Genomic DNA, 23,022 nt, shown 5'->3' with positions numbered 1-23,022 from the left:
GGAGAACCCTCTTGAGCCGCCCCTACCTCATCTCGCCCCTGCAGGGGTCCGGCAGACGAAGACTTAACATGCTTGCTTTCGTTTCCTTGTGGTAGAGACCGCTTTTCCTTTTGCCAAACGTGAGCTGTTATTTGCGATGAGAAAGCTGCATGTTCTTTGCCTATGTTGTGACTGAGAATTAACCTGTCCTGCTTCACCAGCCAGGGAGCAGTGGGAAGGCCCCCCTCAGTGGACACCCTCCCCCTTCCTACCCTAGCCCTCGGGCAGGGGGCTGCTGGGGTCCAGGGGGCGGATGTGGGCAGCCACTGCCCTCTCTCTCAGCTGCTCCAGGCCATTCCCTGCTGGCAGATTCTTGCTCAGATTTGCCCAGCCCCAGGAACACTTCCCTGAGGCCAGAAAAAATAAAATATGCGTGACTGAACAGCCAGGCCTGGGCCGGGCAGCCTGACCAGGGAGATTGGGCCTTTGATCCTTAGACAGGCTCTCCTCCCCTCCCTTGCTTCCCCAGGCCAGGCCCCACTGTTGGCTTTGCTCCGGGCTTAGCCCTCCCTCCTTCTCCGGGTTATTTTAAGATTCTAGGCCAAGGTCACAGAAATTTGGACTTCGAAGGGGCCATCACCCCCAAAGCAATGACTAAAGGAGGATTCAGTTGCCTTAGAAGATGCTGTTCCCAGCAACACGCAAACACTCCTTTCTCAGAATCAGACCAGACCAAACTGCTTGGTGCCCTGCTGTGCTAGGTAAGATGGGCTGGACCTCAGTTCCTGCTCTAAAAACACTTCCGGGGCCACCCCCGCATCCGGGCCCTGGGCTGAGGGCCTTCATTCTGCTTCAGCCTCCCCGCTGCTCCTGCAGGCTGCTTTGAGGTGGCTCCCCATACTTGCCCCCTCATTTCAGGGCACACTGGCCTCTTGGCCCTTCCCAGGTGGAGCAGGGGCTCAGCTGCCAGCATCCTGCTAGATGGGGGCTCAGGGCTGAGTGGGCCAGCTTGTGCCAGGTGCGCTGGGGGAGGCCCCTTGGAGATACACTGTCAAGACTGTGGACGGTGGCCCCATGACCAAACACAGCGTCTCCCCCCGTCGGAGTGTTACTTTTGCCTGGATTCCACTCTTCACGCCCTGTTCAGCTAATACTTTGCTGGGGGGGGGGGGGGGGTCAGGGAGGCTTACAGTCAGATTCTTTCCTTTGGTGGGGAGAGCAAGAGGCATACAGATAATCACTGTTTAATCCAGTCAATGTTTATCAAGCACCTACTATATTGGTGTTAGGGGTGGAGGGGCAGGAAAAGGCTGGGAGGAGTCTGGCTTGCAGGTGAGAGGCCGAGTCTCTTTTTGATCCCCCTCTGGAAGGCAGAGAGGGTGAGGCGAGTGCAGGATGTGTGCTCTGGAAGGGTAAATTAAGGCCGAGTCACTGCCCAGTAGCCAGAGATGTCCTGATTGCTGCGGTGCTCTATCCTGCTGGCTCACCCACTTGGCTTTCCATTTTGACCGCACTCGGGACACAGTGGTACCTCACATTGGGAGGGCCGTGCTAGTCTCCTACTCCGGCTCCCAGTCCCCCTCATGGGGCCCAGATGCCCAGTGGTGGCTCAGTGATGGCCTGTGTGCTGATTGGCCCTGAGCACTATGTTTTGGCGTGGTTGATCTTTTTAAAAAAAAAAAAAAAATTAATAGACTTGACTCTTTAAAGCAGTTTGCGGTTTATAGAAAGATTGAGCTGAAAACGCAGAGACTTCCCATCTACCCCTTTTCCTCTCCCTTCCCCCACCCCAGCGTCCACTATGGCTAACATCTTGCACGAGCGTGTATTTTTGTTGCAACTGCTGAGCTGGTACTCATACGTCATTGTGAACTGAAGTCCATAGTTTACACTAGAGTTAGAGTTCACTCTGTGTTGTACAGTTTTATGGATGTTGCACGTATAGAGACACGTATCTGCCATCGCAGGATCGTAGTTTCACTGCCCTAAACCTCCTCTGGGATTCACCTGTTCATCTGTCTTCTCTTCCCCTGGTAACCGCCCATCGTTTTACTGTCTCTGAGTTTTGCCGTTTCCAGAATGCCATACGGCTGGCATCGTCTGGTATGTAGCCTTGTCAGATTGTCTCCCTCTTCACGGAACTGTCCTTCCAGAGAAAAGCTGATCTCACTCACCTCACCTGAGGCTACGCAAATGCCAGTCCCCGTGCCATGTTTTCCCTCCGTTTTCTCATTTAATTCTTCCTTAACCCCTGTGAGGGAGGAAATAGGCGCCATGATCCTGCCCATTCTGCTGGGGAAAATCTGAGGCAGAGAGCAGTTAAGTCACTTGCCCAAAGTGACACAGCAGGGTCAGTCTGGCTCCAAACCACAGCACGTCGTGGCCTCCTGAGAGCCGCAGGCCCTGCGGCAGAGACTGTGACCTTGCCGTCCCCAAGGGCACCTCTCATGGCCTCTGCCCCTCCCTGTGAGGCTCACCACTCAAGGCGAGGAGGCAGAGTTGATCACTTTAGTGTCATTGACGGGGGCGGAGAGGGGAATCTGCCTGTGCTGGCCTCTCTCCAGAGTCAGAGAGCCCTCATCCCAGCCACGCATGCTTGCTGAGGGGCTGTGGTGGGGGCTAAGCCGGACACAGCCTGAGCCTGCCTTCCCACCATTTCGGGTGGGTGTATGCGGGCTCCAGGCTGGTGCCCTGGGGACCTGGGTTCTGGTTCTCGTCTTATCTCTGACATGATTTAGGATGAGTTATTTGCCCTCTCTGGGCTTGGGTACCCTGGCTGTAAATACAGGGATTTATAGGGCTCCTCCAAGCACAAGACATCATTTACAAAAAGCCAATAGAGAACTTCAGCAGAACAATAACCAATGTATGTCACATGCTGATTGTAAGGGCATTGGCAGCCTAGAAGACAAGGATTAGTGCAGACTAAAAAAAAAAAAAAAAAAAAAAAAAAAAAAAAAAAAAAAAAAAAAAAAATTCTTGAATTTGCATCAGCTCTCAAGGCAGCATTTCTGCAGCCCTTCTGATGAAAGGACGGGTCTTTATCAACGAGCAGAAAGGCCATGAGAGGTCAAGGCCATGTCTTCAGTAGGCTTTGACCTGGACCCAGCCAAGGTTTGCCCCCCTGGGGTGTCCAGGGCCAACATGGCCTGACATCCACAGGCATCGGTTCACTCTGGGCATAAACTCCCACTGTCCCTAAACCATGCCGTCCTCTAGTCAGTCCCTTCTGGATGGTGTCGTGCAGGCTAAACGTATACGACACTCGCAGGCAATGCAGGAACCGTTGGGAAAGGCCTCTGAGTCCAAGGACTTGGTTTGAACACTGCTAGAACTTGCTAGATGAATGCCTCTGAGAAAGTTACTCAGCTTCTCTGTGTCCCCATCTTCCTGACTTTCAACCATCCTGCAAAGAGTTTGCATGCAAGAAACGTACCTTTTCATGTCTACCTCCCCAACAGGTAGCCAAGACCCTGGGACACAGCAGGCGCTCAATACATGAATTAAGTCTCTCCTACCTGTCTGCCAAGCAAGCGGGAAAATACCCTTTTAATCAGGACTGCATCGCACCAATATTAGTTAATATTAACTAGTACCGGTGCTAATGTTACTATTACTATTAGGTTGTGGATCACACAGTTGTGATTCAGACCTGGTCTTATTGCTACTAAAAGTCGTGAGTGATCTGGAGGCAGGAGCATGGGCAGCCGTGGGCCTCCCACCGTCCGGTGTCTGTCAGAACTTGGGGCAGAGAGAAGAGGGGACTCGGAGAAAGGGAGGGATGTGGGACTGCATGGTCTGGTCAAGGGCCAACCGTCTCTCTCCATGACAGCAGGCTGGAACCTGACCCCTCTGCTCCTTGAATGCTCCCTCCTTCCCACCTCCGGGAGAACCAATAGCAGCTGCCCGCAGAGGCCTGGCCCTTGACAGACAGTGCCAGCCGGTCATGGAGCCAAGGGCCGGCCGGGGAGATGGAACCTGGATGCTACACTTTGGCCCATCTCCAGCCCTTCCTGGAGATTTGAGAAAACAAGTCATGAGTCCAGAATGTTCCTTGATGATCTAACGAGAGCGAGGCAGCCAGGTTGTGGGTTTGAGAGCCTCCAGGCCAGGGTCCGGGAAGGCCCCCGAAATCACTGGGCACAGACTCACACCTTTGCTACCTAGACGTGCAATAGTGTCCAACAGCTGGTAGGATGGGTGGGGCTGGGGGTGGGGCGTAACGGTCAGCTTGGAGAGTTGCTAACTTCGCACGTTTCCTCGTATCGTAATGTCAGTTTATTTTAAGTTGGAGGGAGCTTAGTGACCACTCCTTCCTTCTGCAGATGAGAAGGTGCAGGTTCAGAGAAAGGCAGAGGCTCATCCAGAGCTCTATGGGCCTCCTCTTGTCTCACAAGCCTGCATTCGCCCCACCCCTTTTTAACCTGTAACAATACAACGCTGTTTTTTGAGGTTTTAAAAGCACCTTCCAAGAAAAAGCTCAGGACGCTGAAGAAAAAAAAAAAATGATGCACGCTATTTATTCACTTCCACTTGGAGAAGCTGTTAGCTCTAATGACCTTTCCAAATTAATAAAATCTGTAAATGCTCAATTGTTCATTGCACACACCGAGTCACACCTCTAAATGACTGAAGGCATCTGCGTGCCTGCCTGGAATACGCAGCTCCAGGGCTCGGCAGCCCACAGACGTGCTTTCCACCCCAGGCAGGGGGGCTGTGGTCAGATTCCCTGGGAGGGGAAGAAGGGCGGCTGTCCCTTTGAGGGCCTTGAGGGAGGAATGGTCTGTGGTGTGCTCAGCCCTGAGCCACGGTCCATGGCAGGCGAAAAAGATGAGCAACAGTCCCTGTCCGGGGGTCCTGCCGGGGATGCACCGGGAGAGGCAAGACTTCCAGACGTGAGAGTAAGGTAGTATCCAACTAAGCAAATGCTTGACTGCAGGCTGCGGCACTCAGAGAAAGCACAATGGGGAGCATCTGGAGGGCTCCATGAAGGAGGCAGAGCTTGCTGTGAGCCCCCCAGAAAGAGTCGGAGCAGGCCAGGTGGACAGCACGGGAGGGGCTTTCTAGGCAGGGAGCTGAGACGCGGCAAAGGGTAACAGTGACAGTGTCGTCAGAGCTGGATGGAGGAGGAAGCAGGCAGGGGACACGATGGGTGGGACCGGTTGGGCGGAAGGAGGCCACGTTCTGGAGGGTGATGGTGTTTGGACCTCACGAGGTGGACGCAAGATAATCCTGTTACGCGATGCTCAGCCGCCTCCATCTGACACGGTGCCGCGCCAACGCCACGCTTAACAAGCCGTGGGGTTCCCTGGCCCAGAGCCACACTGTCCAGTTGGTCCCTGAGTCCCGGTGGCAGTCTCTCCCTGTCTGAGCTTATGGATGACACAGGCCACTCTTGACTTCCAAGGGGAAGATGGACGGAAGTCTTGTAGACCGTGTATGTTGTACTACTATTTCAGGGGAATTTCTTTTTTTTAAATTTTTTTTTTAACGTTTATTTATTTTTGGGACAGAGAGAGACAGAGCATGAACGGGGGAGGGGCAGAGAGAGGGAGACACAGAATCGGAAACAGGCTCCAGGCTCTGAGCCATCAGCCCAGAGCCCGACGTGGGGCTCGAACTCCCGGACCGCGAGATCGTGACCTGAGCTGAAGTCGGACGCTTAACCGACTGAGCCACCCAGGCGCCCCAATTTCAGGGGAATTTCTAAAATCGTGATAAAATAATATACTACCAAATTTACCTTGTTAACCATTTTTAAGTGTACAGTTTAGGGGCATTAAGTATACTGGTGTTGCCGTGCGGCCATCACCAGCATCCGTCTCCAGAACGGTTTCATCTTCCCAAACTGAGACTCTGTCCCCACTAAACACTGACTCCCCATCGCCACCTCCCCACAGCCCTTAGTGATCTCGATTCTCCTTCTGTCTCTGTGATATCAGTACAAGTGGAATCCTACGGTATTTGTCTTTTTTTTTTACGTATATTTCTTTATTCTGAGGGGGCGGAGGGGCAGAGAGAGAGAGTCCCAAGCAGGCTCCACACCACCAGTGCAGAGCCCTAGGCGGGTCCTGAACTCACAAGCCTGGAGATCGTGATCTGAGCCAAAGTTGGAAGCTTAACCGACTGAGCCCCCCGGGCGCCCCCAGTATTTGTCGTTTTGGCTTCAAGGTTCATCCGTGTTGTAGCTCCTGCCAGAATTGCCCTCCTTTTTATGGCTGAATAATATTCCACGTGTGCATAGACCGCGTTTTGCTTATCCGTTCATCTGTCCACTGACTCTTGGGTTGCTTTCATCTCTTGCCCATTGTGAATCACGCTACTACACCCGTGGGTGTGCAAATATCTGTTTAAGTCCCTCGCAGGAGGATTTTGAGCTTTTTTTTTTTTTAATTTTTTTTTTCAACGTTTATTTATTTTTGGGACAGAGAGAGACAGAGCATGAACGGGGGAGGGGCAGAGAGAGAGGGAGACACAGAATCAGAAACAGGCTCCAGGCTCTGAGCCATCAGCCCAGAGCCCGACGCGGGGCTCGAACTCCCGGACCGCGAGATCGTGACCTGGCTGAAGTCGGACGCTTAACCGACTGCGCCACCCAGGCGCCCCAGAGCTTTTTTTTTTTTTTTAAAAAAAAAAGTGCCTTGGCTTTCAAACAGTTGGGGCTGATCCGCAGGCCCTCGCTGCTATGGCTGCCTTCTCCTGCCGTGCTAAGGCTCTTGTGCCTTGAGCAGAGCTCTTTGTCACACTGTGCCAGGGACCCAGACTCAAGGCTGGACTCTGGCACGCATGGCCGTCCCCACACCACGCTAAGCCGCTTCAGTGTGCCTGTTAGCCAGCTTCAAGCCTCTTGGCCTTCACTTCTTATCCCGAAACACATCAGCCGTGCTGAGGTTGCAAGTGCTTTGTGCTCTCGCTTGGTAAGTTCTCTGTCCCGCCTTCTGAAATGTATTTAGCCACGATCGTAAAAGCCAAGGGACATCACTCATGCACGGTTCTCCCTTCTTGTCCTATGCCGTCCTCTCGCCTTCTCCCTCCAAAAACCCGCGTGTGCTGCTGATGCACTAAAGGGCATCCTGTCTTGAAGCATCACTATCTCTGGGCATTAATTGCCTCTACAGATCCCAAACTCACTTAAAGCACATTAAAGCGGTGACACACTCAGGCAGAAAGGCAGGAGAATTCACAGTTCAGGTTGGCATTGTCATTAACTCAAGTCTTTGGTGTCAACTCCCTCCCGCACCGAACGTCCCGCCTGGCCTTACGGTCAACCTCCGCAATGCATTTTCTGGCCTTTGTTGGTTTGTGTCAGCTCTTGAACATTATTTAAATGTAGTTTGGGGCCCGTGCATGCAATTACCATTGTGTTATTATTCAGAGCCAGATTGTTAAGATTCAGGCAGCTGTACAAGGAGATGCCCTGTGCTGTGAGGTCCAATTTAGGAGGGCCTTCCGAGCCGGCACACGGGGTTGCTAGGCAACCCCATGCTACAGAAGAGGAGGCCTCACTCCGGAGTGGGAAGAAGCCCGGCGCCTTCAGGGAATTGGAGGCAGTGGTCAATCTGAGACTGGCATGGCGCCGTGGAGGGGGAGGGAGGCGTGTGGGGAGCCAGGGGCGCGCACCCAGCTAGCACACGGTGCTCCTGGGAGGGGAGCGTGCTGTTGGGAGTAAGAAGGAGAGAAGGTGCAGCAGCCCGAGGTCGGCCAGGAAACCGCCAAAGGCTACCAGAGCAGATGCTAATATGCTTCTCCATCCCTTTCTTCTCTTTGCAGGAAATGAGCAGGTTTGCAGAGAAACTGCTGGCCTGAAATTTAAGACGAAGGCATCATTGCCTGTGAGTATGAATTTTGCTTTCTTAGGTCTGTGGTTTGACTGTTCCTGGGAGTAGGCGGGTTTCCCTGTTTGGGGAAGGGGTCATGACCTTGATGGAGTCGGCTTTTGGTTCTTCTGGAAGGTGTGTCCGGCTGGGTGGGGCTGGGCTCAGGAATGCAAGGCTACCAGCGGAAGGTGGATGGTTGGCACCCAGGCTCTGCCCTCCCACTGGCTCAGGAAAGAGTGACTCCCTTGCGGTTGATTAGTATTTGGGGGGAGAGCAGGACTCCGGGAGGGTAAGGAAGGTGTGCACTTTTTCGCCCTGGAGCCTCAGTTTGTATAATTCTGAATTTGTTGCCAGGTTGACCCTATTTAGAACTGTACGTTCTCGTATAGGCCGTTGACCAGTGTGTTGAACTAAGAGCAATCATACAGCCCAATGTTTTGCTCAAGCTGAGAATATTATTAATCGCCAGGTGCCTGGCAAGAAATAGCCAGAGAGATAGAAAGAGAAGCAGCGGCCTAGGCTCTGTTTTGGAGGTGCCTTCAGTCCAGGGTGGGAGGAGGGGAAACCGGGCATGTGAGGGTATTAAAGACCTTTACGATCAAGCACACAGTCCAGTGTGGCACATACACCACAGCCAGAAGTGCTGGTGACAGGAATGGTTAGGGCACACTTCCTGGGGACAGAGGGACTTGAACTGGGCTGATGGAGGAGGGAAGCCGGTCGGGGTGTGGGGGCAGGAACAGGTGCCGGGATGGGAACACCCAAAGGCCTATGGGGAGGATGTCATAGACATCCTGAAGGGGTCCTAGATAGTCGGACGGGGGATGGGGGTAGGGAGAAAATGCTGGTGACATTGGGTAGGACCAAGTGGTAAAGGGCCAGAAGTGGCTTCGTGAACGGTCCATGTGCAAAAAAAATCAGGATGGAGTAAGGTATCCCTCATTTATGTAAATAAAATCGAGTTTCTGCCAGTTTGTCTGTGACCTATATGAAAGTGGCCGCATGGAGTTTTCACCGAACTTGAAGTTGTATCTGAGATCAATACAGACCCTGGATCAATGATAGGAAATTCACATTGGGGATCCTCCCTAGATGTCAGAGAGAGAGAGAGAGAGAGAGGATAGAGAGAGGGGGCCCTCTCCAGACAGCTGCAGCTGACCACCACCTGAGACCCGTGTGATCCATGAGGAGGTGCCCTGAGCTCCAGGTGGACAGTCACCAGGACAGGGCTCCCAATGTCCACTTGATTTTCTCTGGAGCTGCTTCTCACATAGGGGGCTCTAGGTACGATGCCCAAGATGAGAGGAAGCTCAGATTTACTTATTTGGCAAAGGTCGATTACTTGTTCCAAGCAAGCAGGGGAAGCTAGCATGTTCTCAGTCTCACGAATAACAACCAACACGTATATAATTTTGCCAGTTTGCAGCACACTTGACAGTATAGCCGCAGATGAGCTTCGCAGAGGCTCTGTAGATAGTGCCATTTTGCAGATAAGGAAACTGAGGCTGGGAATAAATATTTTGCTTGAGTTCTTTAGCCAAGAAGTGATCGAGCTGACGATTATGCTGACTTTCTGGGGCACGTAACTGTGGATCTGATTGGGGGATAGGCTGCTGAGTCGGCCCCTGCCTCCTGCTCAGCCATCCTGGAGAAGAAGAGTATTTGTGTGGTCCCGCAGGGCTCTGCTGGTGGGAACTCTCTGCTCTGGCTGGTCAGCATTTTGCTGTGCTGGCTTTCATGGGATGTGCAGTGTCAACTGGTGATCTTTGGGCCGGGCAGGAAGGCAGCCTGCCTCAAAGAGGCAGGCTCCTGTGTGTTTCTACCACCAGGGACAACCCACTGGAAAGATACTAGAGGGTTCCATTTTGAGCTGCGGTTTGGCTGATTTAGGCTGGGTTGCCTAGAAGCAGAGCTTGAGACAGGGATTCAGGTGCATGCGATATACCAAGGGAGAGCTTTTAGGGACTACTTGTCAGGGAGAGCGGGTGATGTGCCAGGGCTAGTCTTTCCTTGGCTTGACCCATGTGGATTTCTGCGGTGTCTGGCCTGGCAGCAAGGGGCAGGCCTCAAGTAACCCCTCATCCACCACTGGCCACTCCTGGGAACGGTGCTGCTGGTGTGACCTCCAAGGCATGCCCTTGACCAAGAGCCAGGGTCGGGAGAACATCACAGGTGAAAGCAGCTGGGAAGTGGGCGTCCCAGCGAGAAAAGGGAGTGTGAGGGGGGCCATTGGTTGCACCTACTCTCGTGCCTGTGAGCATCACTACCGTGAAGACAGCCAAATATGGCTTTTACCGGATTCGGCCACAATTTCCACTGTCGTAAATTTGCATTTTAAGAGCGTCGGTATTAAAATAGCAATCGTAAGTATCAAAGCCTGTGTTCAATGAAACATGGATGTGCTTTTCGAAACTGTCCTTTTACTCTTAATAGGTCATACGGTCCCATGACTGAATTCAAAAATACCAAAAGGTGTCCTGTGACAAGTCTCCTTCCCGCTTCTGTCCCCAAGCTGCCTGGATCCTCTCCTGGCGACAAAACCCACATTACCAGGGTTTTTGTGTTACTTTCCAAGGACAGTCTAGGCACCGCAACAATGGTGTGGCTTAGATTTCAAAGTTTTGGTGGGCCTGGTGCAGTCCAGTAAGAGACCACTCAAGAGCCAGCAGCTGGGGCTCTTCCTTCTGAAGGAATTGAGCTAAAATGTGCCTCGTATTTGGAGAGAGAGAGTAATCCACCAAGTCAGCCCCCAGGGGAACGTTCAAAACGCATGTAAACTTTCCAAACGTTTCCAAAGTTTTTACAGTTACTATAGAAACAATTGATGTCTGAGTTTACAAATTATTATTACTTCCTCCTTAAGGCAAATCACCTCTAAAGAATTTGAGATGCTGTGTTACAGCCCTCGAAATTCGCAAATATTTAGAATAATTAAAAATTGCACCAAATTCACTAGTTCAAATTATTCCCGACTCATTGCACTGATTGCCTACCATCGTTTGCATATCGTTTGCTGACTTCCTGAAACGTGTATTGTCGCCATAATGGGTTTAGATGCATCGGAGCATCAGCACCTTGTGAATTTTCACTGTGGTTTCCTTTCATAAAGTGACCGCTGCGGTTTGGAGGTACTCTCTCAACATAGCGATGGAGTAAGACCAAGGCCGGTGAGCTCCCTGTCGTGGAAGGTGCGGGAAGAGTCGCTGGGCCATCTGTCTACAAAGTTGCACAGGAAATCTTCCCTACGTGATGGGCAGGTTTAGGCTACTCGCGTGCTGTCATTGCTAAGCGCATGGCGTCTGGAACTTCGTTATCGTTATTGCCTTGACAGGGTTTACCTGGTTTGCAATCCAGGCCATCCTACTCACACTACCTGCTCATCTTCCAAATTTTGGTTTCACAGGTGCTGTCTCATGCCTATAAATGGCCAACCAGAACTGACTTTGTAATCTCAGAGGTCTGGCGTGTGTGTGTGTGTGTGTGTGTGTGCGCGCGCGTGCGCGCGCACGCACGTGTTTCTTGCCAACGGGCTCACTCCCTTGAGTTCTCTGTCATGTTCACGCTCTCGGAGGTTGCCCGAAAATCCTCTAACTTGTGCATGACCAGTTTGAGCCCCGAGACAGATTTTGGTGGCACCCCCACGAGGCAACGGAAAAAAAAAAATCTCATTTCCGTCCGAGAAATAGAATCATTATCTTGATTGAAATAATCTCTTTCCCCAACCTGCAGCCAGATAAAGCATCAAATTGGTGGAGTTTCCTTATCACTGCACAGAATTTGCAGGACACAGAATAATGGCCTGTCAGCTGCTGCTGGTGGGGTGGGTTCCGTGAGGCAGAGCCCCCCGCTCTTGGCCTGATTTGGATCATACGGTGTCTGGTGGAGTGTAATATCATTCCATTAATGACAAATTTTTATTATATTAGGGTGAGAAGCAGTGTAGAGTCTGGGACACCATGAGGAAGAAGTGCATTAGTGCTATTCCTATGGTGATTGTCGTTCATCAGACAACATCTAACCTCTGTGGGCACTTGGAAACGGGACTAAAAGCTGTAGATGTTTGTATACTTTTAGGACGTGAGTGTTCTGGAACCTTGTGCCCGCGAGGCCTGATCTTCCCAGGACTGCAGTCAGGGTATGGGCTTGAGAAGGAGGGCCGTTTTGGGTGCAGAGCCAGAGGTCAGTAAACCAGCGTCTTTGGGGAAGGAAACAGAAAATGCTGTGGGTAGAGAGGCGGTAGGGGGGGGGTGGTTCAGGGCGGCAGTCTGCTCGGTGTTCAGAGTTCCATGGGGGCGTCAGGAGAAGGAGGTGAGACGATGTTTGTACCAAGTCCGGGATAGTGGCTGTACCCTCAATCCTGCCGGTCCCCCATCCACCGTGGGGGGAGGCGCTGCTGTGTCCCCAGCGTGTGTGAGTGCTTACTCTGTGGTGGGCATGTTCTAATCATTTTACAGGCATCAATTCACTTAATCCTCACAATAATCAAATGCATTAGAAATTTGCATTATCTGTTTTGGTTTTTTTTTTTGCAAGTGAGAAGGAAAAGAGAGGTTAAGTAACTTGCCCCAGGTTACACGGCCAGTAAAGGGGGTGGAGCTGGGATTTGAAATCCAGCAGTCTAGTGGGAGCTCTTGCGAACTTAAACTAGACTACATCGGGACTAGATAATGCCGTTCAAACGCCTGGGGCTTTCCCCACACCTTGAACCGTAATCCCATGATAGAAACATCTTTGTAATGTTCTTCTTTTTTTTTTTTTTAACATTTACTTGTTTTTGAAAGACAGACAGATCACAGCGGGAGAGGGGCAGAGAGAGAGAGGGGGACAGAGAATCCGAAGCAGGCTCCAGGCTCTGAGCTGTCAGCACAGAGTCTGATGCGGGGCTCGAACCCACAAACCGTGAGATCATGACCTGAGCCGAAGTCGGATGCCTAACCAACTGAGCCACCCAGGCGCCCCATCTTTGTAATGTTCTAAAAGGCACAGAGGTGGTTCCTGCGGTGGAGGTAGGAGGTTGAATGATATCCTAGCCCAGGTTCTTGATCTTGGGCTCCTGGTAGCTCTGATTTTCTCTTCACATGGGATCCCTCACAGCTGTGCCCCTCTGTATGCAGGCTGCAGAGGACCCCCATTTACCCGCCTCCGTCTAGCCTTTCCCCCATCTTCCTACAGAACCCTCCTCCAGCGAAGCACTGTGCTGTCCACCAAGACTTCCTCAGAGAAGGAACCCGGCCCCCCACACCTGCTTCTCAGCCCTCTCTCTCCCCGGCACAACCTAAGTGACATAAAAGCCCCTATCTTCCGAATCTTGTTTTCAATAGGAGTGCTGGCCTGTCAGCAAGCATGCCTGATTACCATGGTAATCACCACCCAAATGGAGTGATTTTATAATACATTTCCATCAGAAATATGAACAGGTGCACAGGAGAAATCAACATTTACCAACAAGATAGGTCTTGGGAGATTAATCGTGAATTTAGGATTGCTCAAGGAAACAAAAGAAAGAAGAAATACCTTCACTCGAGGTCAAGGTCCTTCCAGCCTTACCTCTGACCATTTTTTGCCCTGCCTCCCTCCCACCTGCCCTGCTCACATTCCTCCTTGCCTTCCCTCTACTCTCTCCTTTCCAGTGCTTAGCCATCTGTCAAATACCACCTCCTCCAGGAAGCCCTCCTTGCTCCACTTAGCCTCCAGGAAGTTCTGCCAAGGCTACTAGGCACAGAAGCTGCTTAGCCAACCTCTGTCAGCTGGGAGCACTCGTCCCACCCACAGTCCTCAAAGCCAGTGAACACCACCACCCCCCCTCACCCCAGCGAGCTAAGAACCTCACTGTCTTCCTAGGGGCCTGATTAAAAATGTCATCATGACACTTCTGGGTAACTCTAGAGCTCAGAGTACCAAAAGCCAAATCTGTTTGTTCCTGCTGAAGAAATAGACTTCGTTTGCATTGTGGTGTTCCTTCCAGAAATGAAGGCAGCAGCGGGGATCCAAGAAAACATACACAGCAGTTTTGATTTCTAAGCCTTAGGGTCCCTGAGTCATCACCCCTTCACCCCCTTCCGAACCAGTTCTGGCTCTGGATATGGGAAACTGGGCTCCTGGGACCAGGAGGGGCCTCCCCCCTCCGCTCCAGGCCACCCTGGGCTCCTTGGCGGTGGGGGGCGTTCCAGCGCAGGGAGGGGGTGCGTGGAAGAGGCAGCCTGGCCGGGACACAAAGGGCTGCAAGGGTCTCAGGCACAGGCATGTCTGGGTGTCTCCGTCCCTGTGTGCGCGGGAGTCCGAGGGGCTTGACGGAGGCTTCCGCAGGAAAGGCCTTCTTCTTCACTTTCAAGTAGGACAATACATCAGAGAAGCTGCCAGACCCGCTCTGAGGACGCAAGAGGCATTAGCTAATATTTTGATTTTAGAAGGATGAATAATAAAGAGCCCCTCGCGTGTCTCTCGGAACTAATTCTGAATAACGTGTTCTGCCACGTGTTCCTCTGGTTGAATCAGATTCCTGAAGAGTCGATAACAAAAGGTTTAAACCAGGGGAAAAAAGGCATCTCTCCACCAACTTTTCTCTCTTTTAATTCTCTTCTTGTAATGCTTCTCAGTTAACAGTAACTTACGAAAAGATGAAATGAAGTCGTAACAGGCAGCGACGAGCCCCGGGAGGAGGCCTGAAGTGGCAGGCACTCGCTTTTGTTCTGCTGTGTGAATGGCTTCGAGGTGGGTCCCCTCACTAAGCTTGGTAATAGGGGGCGTCCCAGGCAGACAAATACCAAACACGCGGATGGGAGAGGGCACCGCCCCCTCCCCACCCCCACCCAGCTGTCTCCCTGCAGCGGGGCCCAGCAGGCAGCAGGGAGCGCCCTCAATGCTGGCGATTTGGAGACAGTTGAGTCCCCAGGCCAGTGCAGGGTAGCGAATCCACAGGACCCGGTGCAGGATCCCCAACACCGGGGCGCAGTCACCCCCTAGGGCTGAAGGGGAAAGGAGAGGAAGGGTGCTGAGGGCAGAGACAGCGAGGGTGCTCTGCAGGGGGCCACCCTACCTGGGCTGTGCCCTGAGGTGCCTCCGAAGACAGGGAGACAAGGCATTCAACACCTGACCTCCCTCCCTCCGTCCTCCTCCCAGGGCCCCACTGGCCTCCAACAGAAAAGAGAGCAGAGGGAAAGGAGCCCATTGCTGTGGTCTGTAGCGGTCAGTGGAGAGGGTAGAGAGTGGGCCAGGAGGGGCACATGGGGACAGGGGCACAGTGAGTCCTCTCTAAATGACAGACCAGGGGTAGAGAGGGAGGCCCAGCGTCCTTGTGAGGACAGGCCTGCTCTGAAGGCCAATTTCAGGTCCTCCAAGAAAGCCCCCAGTGCAAAGAAAGCATGCCTCCTCCCTGGCCTATTCTCCGGGGATCACGATTCTTTTTACCAGAACAATACTGTCACAAAGAGTTCCCAAGGCCAAGGCAGGACAGGGGGCCGCCTGCCCAGAGAGGAGTTCTGCCAGGTGGCGGCCCGCCCGAGGCTAGCCCTAGACCGTTTGCTCGTCCTGGGTCCACAGTCCTACTGGAGGGCACCCATGGCTCTCGGCACTGGAGGCGGCTCTCAGCTCTGCACCCTGCCGGGATTTCTGCTGATGAGAAATGAGACCAGTGAAGCCGCAGCTCACACTGATGGGCCATAGAGCTAAGCGCTCGCCAGCGTAATCTGTTTCAGTTGTCCACCAGCCCTCGAGGTGGGTATCTCCCTGCAGAGGAGGATCAGACACAGGGAGGAAAGTCACTTGCTCAAGGCCACATTTCCCAGATGGCTGGATTTCAGATCTGCCTCCTGGCCTGGCTGCCTGCCAGGGGTCCCCTGGCCAAGGAGAGTCTGCACCTGCAGAGAAGGGAATGTCGTTCAAAAGTTGGAACATTTTTTTTAAATTGTTTTATTTGGAAGTAATTTCAAATTACCGAAAAATGCCCCAAATAAAAATAATACAAAGACGGCTTTTAGATCCTTCTATCCTAGACACATCTGTTAAAATTTTACCCCACTTCCTTTATCATGTGTGCTTTATCATACATGCACACACACGCACACACACACACACACACACACACACACACCCGTACTTACACATTTTGTCTGAACCGTTGGAGAACATTTTCACAACCTTTCTTTGTCTTTTATGACATTGACATTTTTGAAGGACACAATGCCCCCTTCTTATTTTCAATAAAATGGTCCCCATTTGGGGGGTGTGCAATGTTTTGTTGTGGTGAGATCCAGATTATGCAGCCTTGGCCAGAATCCTGCCGAGGCAACCGTGGGTTCTTCTCACGCAGTCACATCCGCGGGCGCTCCTGGCCCTCACTGGTGACGTTAATTTTATTTTATTTTTTATTTTTTTCAACGTTTATTTATTTTTGGGACAGAGAGAGACAGAGCATGAACGGGGGAGGGGCAGAGAGAGAGGGAGACACAGAATCGGAAACAGGCTCCAGGCTCTGAGCCATCAGCCCAGAGCCCGACGCGGGGCTCGAACTCCCGGACTGCGAGATGGTGACCTGGCTGAAGTCGGACGCTTAACCGACTGCGCCACCCAGGCGCCCCAAGGTGACGTTAATTTTAATCTCCAGGTCAAAGTATTACCTGTTTTCCCCCTACATGATCATTATCTTTGTTCTCCCTTGGAACTAGTAAGCAGTCGGTGGGGAGACGTTTTAGAGAAGCAAATACCCTGCTTCTCATCAGTTTCTCCCAGGGGGAGCCTCCATTGATGCCTCTTGCCTGATCCAGTCCTTAACATGATGGTTGCAAAATGGTGGTTTTCCAAAAAAAAAAAAAAAAAAAAAAAAATGGTGGTTTTCCAGCTCCAGCACAACCTCCATAGTGTGTAGTGTAGAAAGCCCTTGGCATTCTACAGTGGCATGATGTATTTGGTCAGTATATATTTACCATCATAAGCAGTAAAACGTATCTATCTGTGTGGACCGATGAGTTCCTTTTTTTCCCAGCGGTTTATTGTTTCTCACTGTGCTCAATTCTTTTGGTGCATAAATTGCCCCAGACTTCACCAGTGGGAGCCTCTACAAACTGACTCCCATGATATTTGGATATGCCACCATCCCGATTCTGGAGCGCTTTCTTACTTTCTGGGATAACAAGAGGTTCCAGGCTCCTCAGGCATCTACCCCCGAACAAGCCTTGCAACCAGTCATTTCTCTGAGGTGCCTGTTCCCTTTTAGTGGGAGTGGTATTAGAGACCAAAGTCTGGGCCCTGGGTGTGCCCACTGCCTCTGGGTATCTTTGCTCCTTAGCCCTTTCAGGGGACAGAACTAGGAAATAGGTGCATGTTTATACACATATACATACACATATTTTCCACACGTACGTATACATGTATGCACATATGCACAGAAGCATGCATATACATTTACATATCCGTATGCTACTCATCACGAGTCCACGCCAGTACCTCCAATCCCAGTCCACCTCTTCAGGGCTGCTTCTTGCCTCTCCCCATTCCATACTTATATATCCTTCGCCCACAGCGAAAACCCCAAAGCCATCAACACATTCAGTCATCTACTTAATCCTATATCGTATCCAAAGTAATGTCAGGATTGCTTCACCACTGCAATCAACAAACCTTCCCTTCCTTCTCCCTGCTTTGTTCATAAATAGTTTGGAGTAGTCCTTTCTTTCTTTCCTTGCCCTTCAGTGTGGTAAGAGCATTTATTTGAAATACAGTTAGGTTTATTTTTTTTTCCAGTGTGTTTTCAGCTTTAGGCATTTTTTCCCCTTCCTATTCTTATTTATTTAAATTAAGAAAAAATTTTCAATGTTTATTTATGTTTGAGAGAGAGAGACAGAGTGTGAGCGGAGGAGGGGCAGAGAGAGAGGAAGACAGATTCCGAAGCAGGCTCCAGGTGCTGAGCTGTCAGCACAGAGCCCGAAGCAGGGCTCGAACTCACTAATTGCGAGATTATGACCTGAGCCAAAGTCGGACAGATGCTCAACCGACTGAGCCACCCAGGGTGCCCCTTACTGGTTTAAATTTTTAACAATAGGTAGAATGCTAACATACTTTCAAAAGTCGGAACGACACAACCTATACTAAGAGATGTGTCACTCTCCTGTATTCCTTCAGCCCCATTCCCCGCCCCCTGCATTAACCAACTTAATTCTTTTATGCTTACAATTCTATGGCTTTTTGTAAAGATAAGCACATTTTTTTAATTTTTTTTCAACATTTATTTATTTTTAAGACAGAGAGAGACAGCATGAACGGGGGAGGGGCAGAGAGAGAGGGAGACACAGAATTGGAAGCAGGCTCCAGGCTCTGAGCCATCAGCCCAGAGCCTGACGCGGGGCTCGAACTCACGGACCTCGAGATCGTGACCTGGCTGAAGTCGGACGCTTAACCGACTGCGCCACCCAGGCGCCCCAAGATAAGCACATTTTTATATATGTTTTTTAATTTTCCCTTCTTTATTTACCCGGAAGACACCGTATCAGACCGTATCATTTACGCTTTTTTTATACTTTGCTTTACGTGTTCAATATTGTCTCCTGGAAGATACTCCATGCCAGTTCATTGAGGTCCTTCCACATTTTTTCTTATAGCTGGCACAGTACTCCGTGTGTGTGTGTGTGTGTGTGTGCGCGCGCGCGCACGCGCGCGCCATAGTTTATGCACCTGCTCTCCTCTGGATGGCTGTTTAGGTGGTTTCCTGTGGTTTACAATTCCAAATAATGTGTGTGTGTTTCAATGCTCGGGAGTGTATCCTCCAGGCAAATTTCTAGGAGTGAGATTACTGGGAAGAGTAAATATGCATGTAGTTTTGTTAAGTGTTTCCAGGTACCCCTCCATGCGGTTGTACTGTTTTGATTTCTGACCTGTTTCCTCCCAATCTTGCCAATAGAGGGTCGTGTCAATTTTGGACGTTTTGCCGGTCTCATGAGTATGAGATGGCACCTTGGCGTAGGTAGTTTGAATTTGCAATTCTTTTATCATGAGTGAAGTTGAACATTCTTTCATAGGTTTAAGGATAATTTTTATATTCCTTCTGTGAATTATCCATTCTTTTGTTCTTTTTTCTATTGTCTAGTTTTCTATTGGGTTTTGGTTCTTTGTTTCTCAATTTTTAAGAGTTTACACACACACACACACACACACACACACATGCCTAAGCCCCTGATGCGGGGCTCGAACTCATGAACTCAGGAGATTATGACTTGGGCCGAAATCAAGATGCTTAACCCACTGAGCCACCCAGGCACCCCTAAATTGTTTTTATTTTTATCTAGTCAGATGCATCAGTCTTTTCTGTAATTGCCTCTGGATATTCAGTCATACTTAGAAAGCCCTTTTTACATCGAGGTTATAGAAGAATTCACCCACGGGCAAGCACAGTTTTTAGTGGCTACATACTATTTCATTGAGAAGAAAAATCATTATTTTTATGTCGATGCTAAGAGGAGAATCGGGGCCGTAGGCACATGCAGCAGAGAGCAGATAAGTGCAGAGGGGAGCATGTTGGAGGGTTGGAGGTGTGAAAGCCCTGTGCCCAGTTGGTTTCAGGATGGGGACAGGAAAAGTGGTCTCTGCCCTGGAGTGAGAGAGGCTCAGGCAAGGAATCAAATCTGAACCCCCCCCCAAAAGGCTAAGGGAACTTCAAAGAAGAAACAGGTCCTTTGGGAGGGAAGACACAGCGAGTGTGGGGCAAATGCAGCTTGTAGGGCAAAATTTAAGGAGGCCTCATGCTCCGGGCTGTGGAGCCCTGGCACTTGGGAGTGAGGACCTCCTTAAATTTTGCTCCTTGGGCACCTCACTGGCCTCCCCCAGGTCTTGGCCCTTCTTTGGGGAGAAGCAGAACCTGAAGGGACTTCAGGAACCAGAATGAATGGGGTAGGAGCTGCCCCAAGTGAGCTAACAGGGAGTGGCGAGGTGCGGGATTTCATCCTGGAGGGGGTAGGAAACCACTTCAGGACTTTAAGAAATTGAAGAAACTCTGTCAGATTGGGGAAAATGGGGGTGATAACCATCTCTTCCCAGAGTCGATGTCAAGACTGAATAAGATAATAAACATAAATATTTTCCATGGGCAGAGGGCCTGGCATGGAGTGGAAGTTCAGCGAACAATAGTTTCCTGTACTGCAGGGTGGGGGTGGGGTTCTGCTGATTCTCCTCATCAGGTCTCAAGTCCAGTGCCCTCGACACAGACTGTTCAAATCACAATGTAGGCGTAGAAATTCTAACAAAACTTGAAGCAAACTATCTGTCCGCTCACCTGGTTTTAGAGGAAGATGCCATTTTTCAAGGACTAAGACAGGGGCAGCTCCAAGGCGCTCATTTTACAGAAATGGAAACTGAGGCCCAGGGAAGGTGTCACAGAGTGTTAATGGCTTACAGTGAGTTACTGTTTGTGCTCGCGGGCGTCCTCCCAAGAGAGATGTGGGCTCTCACTCCCGCCCAGCGCTCTGTCCGCACTCCCAGAAAAGCATGTGCCTGCGGGCCTCTGATAGAACCTTTCCAACGGCCTCCTGAGCCAAGTGCTCCCTCCTGAGCCGTGCTGACCCGGAAGGGAAAAAGCCCAAAACCAGGAGGAGGCAGCAGACAGGAGGCAGGGAGAGCAGCAAGCCCCACTGCCCTCTGGATCCAGCCCCAGGCCAGGCGCTTGGGGGACGGGCCGCCAAACCTGTCCTTTCCCTCCTCTTCCAGGATCAGCTGCGGGCCCAGCGAGGCCATTCCCGAGGCCCCTCGTGGCAGGCCAATCAAGTGTGTGGGAAAAATAATAAGTCTGTGGCCCTGTGGTTGGAACTCGTCCTTCAGAGCTCGCTTATCTGCCTCCCCCCTCTAGGGTTCTGATGATTGAGGCCAGGAGGTTGGCTGAATCTCCCAGACCACACTTAGGAGGGAGGGCACTCCAAGGCCGGCTCTCTGCTCCCTTCTCTCACCAGCAGGGCCCCCCCCTCCAGCCTCCTCTGCGCTGAAGTTCTGGCGGAGAGATCCGAAAGGTCCCCCCGAGCAGAGTCCCAGAGAGCTACCAGCCCTTCCCCCTCCCCCAAGGTCTGCCCTGCCAGGCTCCAGATGACTTAGGTCATGACATTTAAATGCTGGGAAGCCCCCATCTCACACCCATCCTCCCCCCCAGGGGCCTCCTGAAAATCCATCTTTTTTTTTTTTTTTTAATTTATTTGTAATTTTTTTTTAACGTTTACTTACTGTGGAGAGAGAGGGAGAGAGAGTGAGAGCGTGAAGAAGGGAGGGGCAGAGAGAGACTCAGAATCCGAAGCAGGCTCCAGGCTCCGAGCTGTCGGCACAGGGCCACACGCGGGGCTCGAACTCACAAACCGTGAGATCATGACCTGAGCCGAAGTCGGCAGCTTAACCGACGGAGCCACCCAGGTGCCCCTGAAAAATCCATCTTTAGTTTTTAATTTTTTTAAGTTTATTTATTTATTTATTTTGAGAGAGAGAGAGAGAGAGAGAGAGAGGGCACGCAGGAAAGGCAGAGGGAGGGAGAGAGAATCGCAAGCAGGCTCCGCACTGCCAGTACAGAGCCCAACATGGGGCTTGAACTCACGAACCGCGAGATCATGACTTGAGCTGAAACCAAGAGTCCGATGCTTAACAGACTGAGCTACCCAGGTGCCCTGAAAATCTATCTTTAAAGCTTCTTCAGCCTCTGTCCATCACTCCAAGCCCATGTGGCCTTTGTGGCCCAACTCAGAGCCGCCTCTTCCCAGATTCCTTTCTGAAACATCAGAATGAACCCTCTACCCGCCCCCTTCACCCCCCACCCCCCACCCCGCGCCTGTGGCCCGCACAGGTGGGGCTTCAGCTGCTTGGGCAGGCCTTGCCTTGTTGGTCTTCAAAGGTAGCTGTGAACGGGACTGTCTGCTCCTTTCAGTATGGACGACCTGAGAGCTGGAACTGCTTCTCCTTCAGCTCTGAATGCTCCCCGAATGCGGAGCCGTAGTGTCACAGATAGGGGATGGGCAATCAGTGCCGGCTGCCGAAATGCAAAGGGAAAAACCACAGTGGTTAGTTAGGGACAGGAGGTAAGCTTGAACTCTGGCCAGACACTTGCTGAGTGCCCCGGGGGAAGCCCCTTGACCTCTCTGGGCCTCAGTTTTCTCATCTGTTAAACGGAATGATCATATCTGCCTTGCAAGGCCATTGCACCAATAAAGTAGGCCACAGGCACAGCCCGGACCCTGATGCCCAGAAGGCACATGTCCGTTCATTTACAGACACTTAGTATGTGCCTTTGTGCCAGGCTGTAGGGCAGCCAGAGGACAGCAAGCTAAGGCCCGAGTGCAACACTGCACGCTGATGCTGAGAGCCCAGCCCGTCCGGGTCGTGCAGGCGCTGGTGCCATAGTGACGGATGAGGCGTCCCTGCCTGCCACGTGCTAGCGGTCTTTCCCATCGCGGGGGGGGCTGTGGGTTTTCCAGATCCTTTCCAACTGTACAGCTACGGAGATCCACTCCCAGAGTTTAGCGATGGATGATTTCTGGAATATTCCTCGCTGAGTAGAAGGCCTGGCTTAGGTGGACAAAGTAAGGGCTGAGGGGGAGGGGGAATTCAAAAGGAACTGCGCTGGCTTCCCCATCTCAAAGAGCTCTTGCTGTGTCACATCCACTGCTGTCCAGGAGGCGTTGAGATGGCCTCAGTCCCTCCTGTGGGGGAGCTGGGTTTCGGCCAGCCTAGGGAAGAAGCCACGAGACTGCTTAGTTCCTGCTTTAAGAGCCAGGCCTGGGAGCTCTGTCGGCCAGGAGTCCACAGGCACAGGCAAGGCTGGGGGAGAGCAAGTGAGACTCTAAGCTGTCTTCAGTGGCTGCCAAGGGACCTTCTGGGCCCAGGGACCTGCCAACCCCGGGGTGTAATGCCCACTTCCGGTTGGGTGGTTGACAAGTGCCAGTTGAGTGTGGGCTGTGTGCAGAGCCCAGGGTCCACTCCCTGCGGGGTCAGGAAGTGAAGCGTTCCTGCCTGATGGGGCAGTGAGCTGTCCTCCAGTGGGAGAGCCCCATGCCCCCCGTGACCTGCTGGGGCGAGGGGCAACCACAGCAAGCCCCAGAGGCCGCGCAAAAGTGTGACTTCCATCATCTGTCACGTCCGTGCGGAGAGGACGGGCATAAAGGATGGGGTGAACCCAGGGAGGGTGGGTTCGCTTAGGGCAGGCACCTCTGTACCCCGGCTCGAAGTTTTCCACAGATGTGTAGGAGGCTCTCGCAGGCACTTGCTTCCTTTG

General features: G+C 51.8%; 1 protein-coding gene across 1 annotated transcript in view; it reads left to right on the top strand.

The window, feature by feature from the left end:
* The window catches only part of ZBTB7C (zinc finger and BTB domain containing 7C), a 351,806-nt gene that overhangs the window by 190,019 nt on the left and 138,765 nt on the right, over positions 1-23,022 (top strand). Inside the window, exon 3 of the mRNA XM_043558760.1 lies at positions 7,750-7,811. The gene's annotated coding sequence lies outside the window, so the exon portion shown is untranslated. The remainder of the gene's footprint in view (positions 1-7,749; positions 7,812-23,022) is intronic.

Source organism: Prionailurus bengalensis, chromosome D3 (assembly GCF_016509475.1).
Source record: "Prionailurus bengalensis isolate Pbe53 chromosome D3, Fcat_Pben_1.1_paternal_pri, whole genome shotgun sequence".
Classification (NCBI taxonomy): domain Eukaryota; kingdom Metazoa; phylum Chordata; class Mammalia; order Carnivora; family Felidae; genus Prionailurus; species Prionailurus bengalensis.
Note: the sequence above shows the minus strand (reverse complement) of the source record. Positions and strands in the feature narration are given on the sequence as shown.